Genomic DNA, 10,659 nt, shown 5'->3' with positions numbered 1-10,659 from the left:
GTATTGACTAGTTTTCAGAATTGATATTTAAAACAATGATTTTTTATGAAAATATTGTAGCGATCTTCCCAAAAACGTTGTTTGATGTATAAACTTGTCATTTAAAGTAGAAATTATATTTGTTATATTTTACTCCCTCCGTCCCGCGGAACGTGACTCACTTTTTTTTTTGGATTGTCCCACGTAGGGCTGGAAATCGGGTCGGGATCGGGTACTCTACCCGAAAAAATCGGGTACCCGATCCCGAATAAAACCAAAACCCTATACCCGACCCCGAACTCGAAAAAAAATCGGGTACCCTAATACCCGACTCGGGTACCCGAGTCGGGTATTCAGGTACCCTAAATTACCCGATCAAAATTGCATCTTTCAAGTCAAACTGTGAAAATCGGGTATTTCGGGTATTAGGGTACCCGATTTGGCTTAATCGGGTATTAGGGTACCCTAATACCCGAAATACCCTATTTTCTTTTGAAAATTTTTTTCGATAAATACCCAAAATTAAAATTGAATTTCAATTCAAAAATTTACAGATTTTTTAATTAAATTTAATTAAATAATTTAAAATTATTAATTAAAAAAATCGGGTATTTCGGGTATACCCGATTTTTTAGCACCCTAAATACCCGAACCCGACCCCGACCCCTAATTTTTCGGGTATAGGGTACCCGATACCCGATTTTTTCGGGTCGGGTAATTGGGTACCCTATACAGCTATACCCGAACCCTATCTTCCCACCCCTAGTCCCACGAAGCTTGACCTATTTCTAAAAATAGCAAAAATTTACCCTTTATTCACTTTTTCACCTACCACACTTAACACACAAAATACAAATTTCTTAACTCCTGTGCCGAAAAGAAATGGGTCACGCTTCATGGGACGGAGGGAGTATTTTATTTGAAGGATAATATATTTATCCACTCTTTATAACGTGGTATAAAATTATATCACCATCTTTTAGGTATAAAATTATCCGTTTTTCAAGGGATAAGGGGTTGTCTCAAAAATTATACAATCTGTCCAAATTTTTTATACAACAAAACAAACAAAATATAAAGTGATAAATAACTAAATATAGATTATCCCTCCCTTATACCTCAAAGCAAGGGTGTGCTTGCTTTTTATCCCTCCATTTTGGAGGGATAATATAAGTAGGTATAAATTAATCCCTTCAAGTGGGGACTACATATTTTATATCTTGTCTAGTTTGAATGATAATACATTTATCCCTCCCTTTATATATGGTATAAAATTATACCATAATCTCTTAGGTATAAAATTATCCATTTCCCAATGAATAAGGGGCTGTCCAAAAAATTATACCACCTGCCCGAAATTTTTCATACATCAAAACAAACGAGGTATAAGGTGATAAATGTAATTTATCCCTCCCTTATATCTCAAAGTGAACGCACCCTTATAGTAATAAATACTCCCTCCGTCCCTGAAATGGCTTCCTCTTTGGGGACGGCGCGGGATTTAATTAAAAGTTGTAAAGTGTATTGATAGTGGAGAAAAAGTGATATAATTATTATTGAAAGTTGTGAAAAATGTTATAATTAGTATTGAGAGTGATGAAAAGTGAAAAGTAAGAATAAATAAAGTATTATTAGTGATGAGGTAGGTGTCTAAAAATAGAAAGAAAGAAAGAAAGAGAAAGTTATCTGGGGAACGTCCTAAAATGGAAAAAGAGGAAGTTATTTTAGGGACGAATGGAGTAGTACGTATAATATCATTTATAAAATCAAATAATGGATGTCAATAAAATGTGGGTGAGTTTTAAATTTTAATTAAAATATTAAAATGTTGCGTACTAAAGTCAAGTTTAAATTATTTATCCAAAAAAAAGTCAAATTTAAATTGTAAATAAGATTGGAATTTGTGATTTAAATGATAATTGCATATTTGTATAGATATACAGTCATAGCAAAAATTAAATATAAGTACATCTATAAAACCTTTTCACCGATTGAGAGCCAAAAAATTACTTCATTCGTCTAATTATAATGGTTCACTTTCTTTTTTTCGTCCGTTGCATTGATATTAGCCTATTCTGGAAAAGAAAACTTCCTTCTCTCACAAAAAAATTATGGACTCCTCCACTTTCTATTACTTTTGTTCTTTAATCATTCTTTTTTTTTTAATAATTATTTCAAAAAATAATGAACAATTATCAATGGAGCGGAGGGAGTACTAGGGTGATAAATTCTTTTGATAAAAAAAACAAAAAAACATCAATTACTAGCTAGATTTTGGCGTACTGAGTCAACTCAAACTTCGTTTGGTAATTTTGTAAATGAAAGATGCATCAAAACATCCATTTTTATATAATAATAAAAAATACTCTTTATGTCCCCCAAATAACTTCTTAGTAGGGTTCGGCCGAAGTTCTGTTGGTGTGCCTATTGCATGTTGGTCAATGATGTTGCAGTATGAGCGATGGTTAGTCCGGAGCTCATGTCAATATTATCTTTGCTCTTTTCTCTTTTGTCGTCCTTGCTTTGGAATTGCTTCTAGATGAATACTCTTTTTTTTCTCTTTAATTTTCCCTTGAAGTTTTTCTTAAAGATGTTTTAACGAGACTCGACCTTTAATCTGCTCTTCTGTGCTCTCAAAGGTTCTAGGTTTTCTTTTCATTTCTATATAAGCTCTATTTAATAATTTAAGAAAAAATTGTTAAGTGTGTTGATAGAAGAGAAAATGTGTTATAATTAGTATTGAAAGAGATGAAAAAATGCTATAATTATTGGGAATGGTGAAAGGTTGAAATCTAAAAATAAATAAAGTATTATTAGTGGTGGGATAATGTCCCAAAATAGATAGAAAATTATTTGTGAGACGTCCCAAAAATAAAATATAGGAGTTATTTGAAAGACGAATGGAGTAAAAAAAATTTATTAAAAAAAGATTAATAATCTGTAAAACCACGAATTTAGGCATATTATGATTTTAAATCTAACAAAAGATTTTGCCTGTAAAAAATCACGAACTTTAAAATACATTTACTAGACGTTTACTTTTAGTATTATATAGGTGATGTACATTTTTGTACATTAAAGGCTCGTGTTCGTCGATATGTTCGTATAAAAACAAATGAACATACAAATAAACATACTTATGTTCGTAAGTTCATGATAATGTTCGTTGGTTCTCAGAATTGGAAAATGAAAAATTTACGGAATTTTCTAAAATTGAAGAATTCGGATGAATCTGATTCATTCATTTTGGTGAGATCAATGGCTCTGATTTGGTCTTCATTCTCTATATAGGGGAGTGGTCTCCATTAAACTCTTCCCTATATATATATATGACACTTTAATATTTTATTTGATAAAAAGCAATACAAAATACATGCTCCTTTATAAATCAAAAGCCTGAAAATATTACTTGAGTGATTATATATATCCCATACTTCCTCTGTCCACGATAAGTGTGATATTTTTATCATTTTCGTCCGTCCACAATAAGTGTGGTCTTTCCATTTTAGAATTTACCTTTATACTTTATCTCATTCACACACAATATTTACGAAAAGCTCACCTCGCACACTATTTATTAATTAATTAACAATTCAAATTTGATGGGACCATTTCTCTACTTTATATACATCTCTTACTATTTTCTTAAAATTCGTGTCCTCCCATCCACACCACACTTATTGTGGACGGAGGGAGTACGAATGTGATATACATAATTCAAATAATAATTATAACTATTATTAACTTTATATAATCTTAATATACCATATACTAAACAGTACTAGTAAAAGATATTTTAATGTATTATAACAAATATTAAATTAGTATAACATATAATAAAAGATATTTTAATCAAACATATCACATCTTATCTCATCTCGCGTATCAAATGAGCTCTAAGGACATTTATATATAAATAAATTAATAAAAATCAAACATTAATGTATCTGATAATTTCTCAATATAACTTTGTTTTTAAGATTTTCAATGTAAATTCAAATTTCCCAAAAACCGTTGCAATCATTAATTTGTATATGGATTGATAATTTGAGATCATAAAATTTATTGGTGAATATTAAATGTCATTATGAATTCAAGAATATAACAACCGACATATGCGTACCAACAATACGGGCCAAATACATGTTGTGCCCACAAAGTATTAAAGGAAGTCGAGTCTCTAATATTATTGGCTACGCAAATATATATATATACAGGATTTGAACCCAGCATCTACATCCATCCACCAAAATGATGCATCCACCGTAGATCTTGATGATCGAATGGCTTAAAATGGTTCTCCGTTCTTATTTTATTAGTGGTTCTTATTTGAACATCTCCCTATATATATATATATATATATATATATATATATATATATATATATATATATATATATATATATATATATATATATGGGAGTGCTACAGTAAAAACACTTCTTAAAATATAAATATAAACATTTTTTAATGTACGAATTCATCCAACATGGTTACGAATTGTGAAAAATAAATTTTTGCTACCTTTGGGATTCGAACCCAGGACCACGAATTCATCCAAAAGGGTTACGAATCAACCGTAGATCTTGATGATCTAAGGTAGGGCTGGGAATCGGGTCGGGTTCGGGTACCCTACCAGAAAAAATCGGGTACCCGAACCCGAAAATCCCCTAAACCCTATGCCCGACCCCGACCCCGAAATTGAAATCGGGTACCCTAATACCCGAGTCGGGTATTCGGGTACCCTAAATTACCCGAGTCGACTCAGTTTCCAGTTTCCAGCGAAGAAATCCATCGAAGAAATTCCATCCCCACGAAATTCAACCCCCACGAAATTCCACCAAAATTCAACCCCCAATCAAAACTCACAACGAAATTCCATCAAAACTCACAACGAAATCAAAATTCAACGATATATGTTTATTTAAAAAAAAAAGAGGAAGAAGAAGAAGAAGCAGCGCCTGTTGGAGCTCGGAGGCGGTGCGGCCGGCTGCTGCGGGGCGAAGTCGTAGGCGGCGGCAGAACGACGGGAACGACTGGCGAGGGTCGAGGGTATCGGAAACGGCTGGGCGACTGAGCAAGGGTCTCGGATCTGGGGGCGATTGGCGAGGGTCGCAACGTCGGGGAGACGGGAGCGGCGGGCGGGCGAGGGGCGCTGGGTGGGAGGCCGGAGATTCTCTGGAACAGCAGGGCGGGAGGCGGAGACTCTGGAATTTGGCGAATAGGGAATTTGGGCGAATTTGGGAAAGGAAGAGAAATATGGAATTTGGTGGAATTTGGGCGAATATGTGGCGGGTGGGACGACGAAGGCCGGCGCCGCTGGGTCGACGAGCGAACCGCGAACGGAACAGAGGGAGTTGAGAGAGACTGAGGGTTGGGCGCGGCGGAACAGAGGGAACTCAGGGAAGGGAGGGAGAGAGCGTGAGAGTAGAGTAGGGTTTGACAAAAATCAAAATAAAGGATTAAAATTTAATTAAATAATTTAATATATATTTAATTAAAAAATCGGGTAATTCGGGTATACCCGATACCCGATTTTTTTAGACCCTAAATACCCGATCCCGAAATTCCCAGCCCTAATCTAAGGGCTGAAAATCATTTATATTTTATACACTTAAGAGTGTTTTTATTCTAGCTCTCCCCTATATATATATATATATATATATATATATATATATATAGGAATGGGATCATGTAGTATCCAATGCTTATAATAGATCCGTAGATCCAAATCTAGACCACACATTTATGACATGTGGCGCATCAAGATGCATAAAGGCATTTCAAGGCAAAATATGGAGAGGGGTAAAATTGGAATGTAATTTTCGGATTTAATAATTAAAAAATATATATATTTTTTTTAGATTTTCTTAAAATAGATATATTTTAGATGCATATAATTTCACACAAAGATGCATAAAGTTTTCACATGAAATGCATCACTTTGAACAGAAAAATGCATTTGATTTTTACTGTTTTGGTATTTTCACCACCCCACCCCGCACCACACCCCAACCCACACCACCCCCCAACCCTCCCCATTACCACCCTCCAAAATAGTCATGTTTCACATGCATATAAAATCAAACAAAAGTGCATAAAGATTTTACATAAAAATGCATTAAATTATACAAAAAAATGCATTTCATTTTAATAAATCTGGTATTTTCGCCACCCCACCCCTGCCCCAACCCCCACCCAATTTTTTTTTTAAACTAATTTTCTGACCACTGACCCCCCACCCTCCCCCCCAATGTTTTTTTTCAAAACTGATTTTCTCATTGCTGAGTCGCTGACCCACCCACCCCCTCCCCGCACCCCCCACCCACCCACCCACCCTTCCCCCCAAAAAAGTTTTTTTTTTATTTTTTTAAAAATCAGTTTTTAAAAAAATAAAAATATATTTTTTTTTGGGGTGGGGGTGGGTGGGGGTGGGGGGGTAGGGGGTGGGTTGTAATGCCCCGACTTTTTATTAAGGATTATAGACTTTTAATTATTGATTTAAGGATTTCTTATGGTAATTAGGGTTCAGCATCCATTAATAAAATACGGACTTATGTGAATTTGATGATTACAAACGTGATAATTTATTTTTATTTTTATTTCAACGGATGATGCACTCAAAATATATTTTGAGTCCATTAAGAGAATGATGGAGCTCAAAGATTTATTTTGAGTTTTCAAATCAAAAAAAAAAATTATGTATTTATTTATTTTTACCGAGAAATTTAGGAATGATGAGTTATAAAAATTTTCCATCAATATTTTTCTCAAATTATTTTCCTATGATGTATTTATAAATTGAGAGAGTGCACTAATGTTAGTGCTATTTATTCTAATTTTGATCACAAGAGTTTTATGCTCTAGCATTTTATTAATTGATGATTAGTCTTACATATATTTTTTTTCTTACACATGGGTTATTACTACACCACATTTTTATATTTACTTAATGTAACACCCCATTATCCTCTACTAATATTTTCTTTTCCCTACCACTAATCTTTTTCCCTACCATCACTAATATTTTCTTTTCCCTACCACTAATCTTTTTCCCTACCACTACTCCTACCTCTCCACCACACTACTCCTTTTCCCCCACCACTACATTCTTTCTCCCAGTCTCACAACTTTTCTCCCACCATTATCACACTCCATAGAAGCCTTTGAAGCCCCAAGAGAAGTAGCAAAGCAAGGGAGAGTGTGGGAAAACTATAGAGTGAAGGTTGTGCTTCGAGGGTGAGTTTTTCTTTGCTTTTTCTCAACTGAAAATGCTTTATAGCCATGGATTTTTACACATTTGTGTGCTATATTATGTGAGGATATGTTTTATGATTTTGGATGATTATTTTGGTAGAGTTTATTGGGTGAAAAACCGTGCATGAGGTAAGGCAGCGAATCTGCCATAAGCACACTGCTCGGCAGTGTTTTGCAAGGCGATTCCAGCCATCCAAACGGTTCCCAAAACTTCCCAAATTAATTGTGTATCATCTTTCATATGTTTTCTATACTTTGGTAAAATTTCAGAAGGTTTGGAGCTCTTATGATTTATTTATGAATTTGTAAACATCACTGCCCATCTGGAATACATTTTTTGTAAACAATCTTTGGGAGGCCATAAGTAAAGTTTCAATCGGTAAAAACCTTTGAAACTTGAATATGTCATTCTATACTTCCGTATCTTTCTTTTGACATCGGTCTCACCATTTTTGAGTAAGGGAAACAACCGGTATAAATTCTTGAAATCTAGTTCTTATTCCTTGTACCATCCAGTAGATTTTACAAACCTACGACTTTGAGGTGGCAAAGGCCGACTTAAATCTTTGATTCTCAAGCCTATCTTTCTACTGAATATTAACTGACATGTTGGGAACTTACTTGTTCAGTTTTAGAATTTTTGGTGAAGCCTAAAGTGGTTTTTCCGATTTATGTTCTAAATCTGCCAAACTTGAACTCTTTTTGTGCACTGAACTTTAGACAGTCATATCTTCTAAACCATGAATGTTCTTGGAGTAAATCCAACTGTAGAGTGTTATGATCTCTCCCTAGTTTCCAGATTGACCCTTGGGGTTCCCAGTGGAGTTTGGTAAAGGGAGATATGAATTTTTAAAGAAAGCCCACTGACTTGGTTGTAATCTGGAAATCTGAAATTTTCAGATTTTTGCTTGTTAAATACCCATCTTTGAGAGGGCATATCTTGCTCGTTTGAATTTTTTTTCATTCGATTCAAATTGGAGAATGATCCTTGAAATGTCTAGTTTCCAGAATGTCTTTTGGAGCCTCATTTGGAGATCCGAGGCAGATTTGATGTCTGTTGCAAAACAACCTCTTAAGAGCTCAAGTTGTTGAATTATTTTCTATGTATCAAAGTTTATTTTAAAGGATGTTTCATGAAAGATTTAGTATATGTGCGTAACGAGTTTGGGACTATTTATTTTAAATGAGGTCCGTTCTTTTATTTAAATTATGATGGACTTTTAATGAATATTTTTGGGATTAAACTCTTATTTCTTGATTTATATAAATTATTTTTTTAAGGACTTATAAATATGAATTTCGTAGGCCTACTGACCTACTGTGATCGACGGTTTGTCGATGTCTAATAGCTTTGAAAATTTTATAGCAAGTCCCTACATGAGTCTTGAGTACCCTGGTAAAATTTCAAGCCATTCCAACTTCGTTTGATACTTCTTTAAAATGCAAAACCTAAACTGCACATTACTACCAAGAATTTCAGAGAACAGAGGAAAGAGTCATTCATTTCAGTAGCTTCCTGTGTGATCTAGATTTCCAAAGTTTTATGGTATTAACCTTATTGTGTTAGCTAGATATCCACCAAAGTTGAGCCCAGTTTGACAATGTTTACTATTTTTCAAAAATCCAAGTTTTCGATTGTTCAAAACTGCCGAACATGGTAGATCGTGGTAAAAACGTCATATCTCTCAAACCACTTGGAGTTTTCGACTCTACTTTTTTTTTATATGAAACTAGACTCGAAGATATTTCTTTCGGTATGAGTCTCGAGTCCAGGAGATGTCGGAATCAGAACAAATTAAATTTTGAAGTTGAGTCAGTGTAAAAACAGAGCATGTTTTGATGATGTTTGATTGTGATTCTTATGTGCCTTATGTGTTTGTGTTGCCTATGTGTTTGAATGAGATTAGACGAGGTATGATTGATTTTTGACTGTCTTTAATGTAACGAATTATGGATGCTAGAACCCTAAAACATTAAAAGATACCCTAGGCACGTAGAATTAGACTTTGTCTTATGACAATTTCTTCACGAACTTATCGACTCTTCATCAATGAAGGTCCGGGCGACAGAAAGTGAAGCCGAAGAAGAAACGACTCCACGCCAGCTTTAAGAACAATTGAGGTGGGCATTACTTTTACTATACGTATATAGAGATCTCATGCATGTCGTAGGCCTCTTATACGAATATATGCATGAGATGATTTTAACTGTTAATTTCAGTTTATTATTATGCCCAAATGATAAATGACTCTTATGAAATGAAAATGAAATGTTCATGAAATGAAATGAAATGTTTATGAAATGATTGACTGCCAAAAATGTTTATGTTTTTATATGTATCCTATCTGTGTTGGTTCGCCAACTTTAAAGGAAATCCAATTGGGATCCTATGCTAGACAAAGGTCGCTAGCTAGGGTTAACGTGTACACTCATGGAGACCGCGAGTCGCTTGCGACCGGTCTTGGCGTCCGTGGTAAGGAGGCCTCCTTCCCAGCGCGTGACAGAAAGGACAGATATGGATCATATAGACTGAAAATGGGATGCGCATCCACCTTTATGAAAATGAATGAAATGTTTTAGTAAGCGCAGGTCATTCAAGAAAACCCCCGTGTGTTACTGTTGGCAGTTCAATTTATATATGTACGCATGTTGCATTTTCGGCTTATGTCACTGAGTATTTTTATACTCAGCCCTGCATGTATTTCTAAATGTGCAGGTTGAGCAGGCGATGGAATGGATCGGTGTTGAGCGGATTTCCCTTTTGATGTTTATGTAATGAAACCTTGAGTATGCATCTCCATATGCATAACTCACACGTTTTTTCGCTGCAAACACTCTGACTTATTTATCATTTCTACTTGAACTTATTACTACTTCATTTTAATTAACTTTCAGTTGGGGTCTAATCGTTATGGCAGACTCATTTGTGAATTACCCAAGTGGTTATATATATATACCACTAGTTTGTTATTAATGTTGGTTACTTAGTAAATCCCCTTTAATTTCCGTTTCTTATTGTTCACCCCAAGTCATAACCCCGGTTAACCCGTCATTGGGATAGTGGGCTGTGACATGGGTGGTGGTGGGGTGGGGTTCATGGGTGTGGGGGGTGGGGGTGGGGTTGGGGTGGGGTGAAATCTTATGTATTTTTATATGAAAATTTATGCATTATTATATGAAAGTTCATGCATTCTCGTATGAAACTTTATGCATCTAAAATATACCTATTTTGAGAAAATCTACTCCCTCCGTCCACCAATTAAAGCCCCATTTGAGTGTCGGCGCGGAAACTAAGAAAGCTGAAAAATGTGGTGTAAAAGTGGTGTAAAAGACTAAAAGGGTAGTGTTATTTTATAAGCTATTTCCTTCTTTCTTTTTTTACTCTTTAATTAAATAAACTGAAAACTGGAAATAAATAAATAAA

General features: G+C 34.7%; 1 long non-coding RNA gene across 1 annotated transcript; it reads left to right on the top strand.

The window, feature by feature from the left end:
- The first annotated feature begins 7,038 nt into the window (after window positions 1–7,038).
- Window positions 7,039–10,227, top strand: LOC131005063 (uncharacterized). The gene is made up of 3 exons (XR_009095200.1): window positions 7,039–7,217; window positions 9,292–9,356; window positions 9,952–10,227. It is a non-coding gene; the product is annotated as an uncharacterized LOC131005063 (long non-coding RNA).
- The last annotated feature ends 432 nt before the right edge of the window (window positions 10,228–10,659 follow it).

Source organism: Salvia miltiorrhiza, chromosome 1 (assembly GCF_028751815.1).
Source record: "Salvia miltiorrhiza cultivar Shanhuang (shh) chromosome 1, IMPLAD_Smil_shh, whole genome shotgun sequence".
NCBI lineage: Eukaryota > Viridiplantae > Streptophyta > Magnoliopsida > Lamiales > Lamiaceae > Salvia > Salvia miltiorrhiza.
Note: the sequence above shows the minus strand (reverse complement) of the source record. Positions and strands in the feature narration are given on the sequence as shown.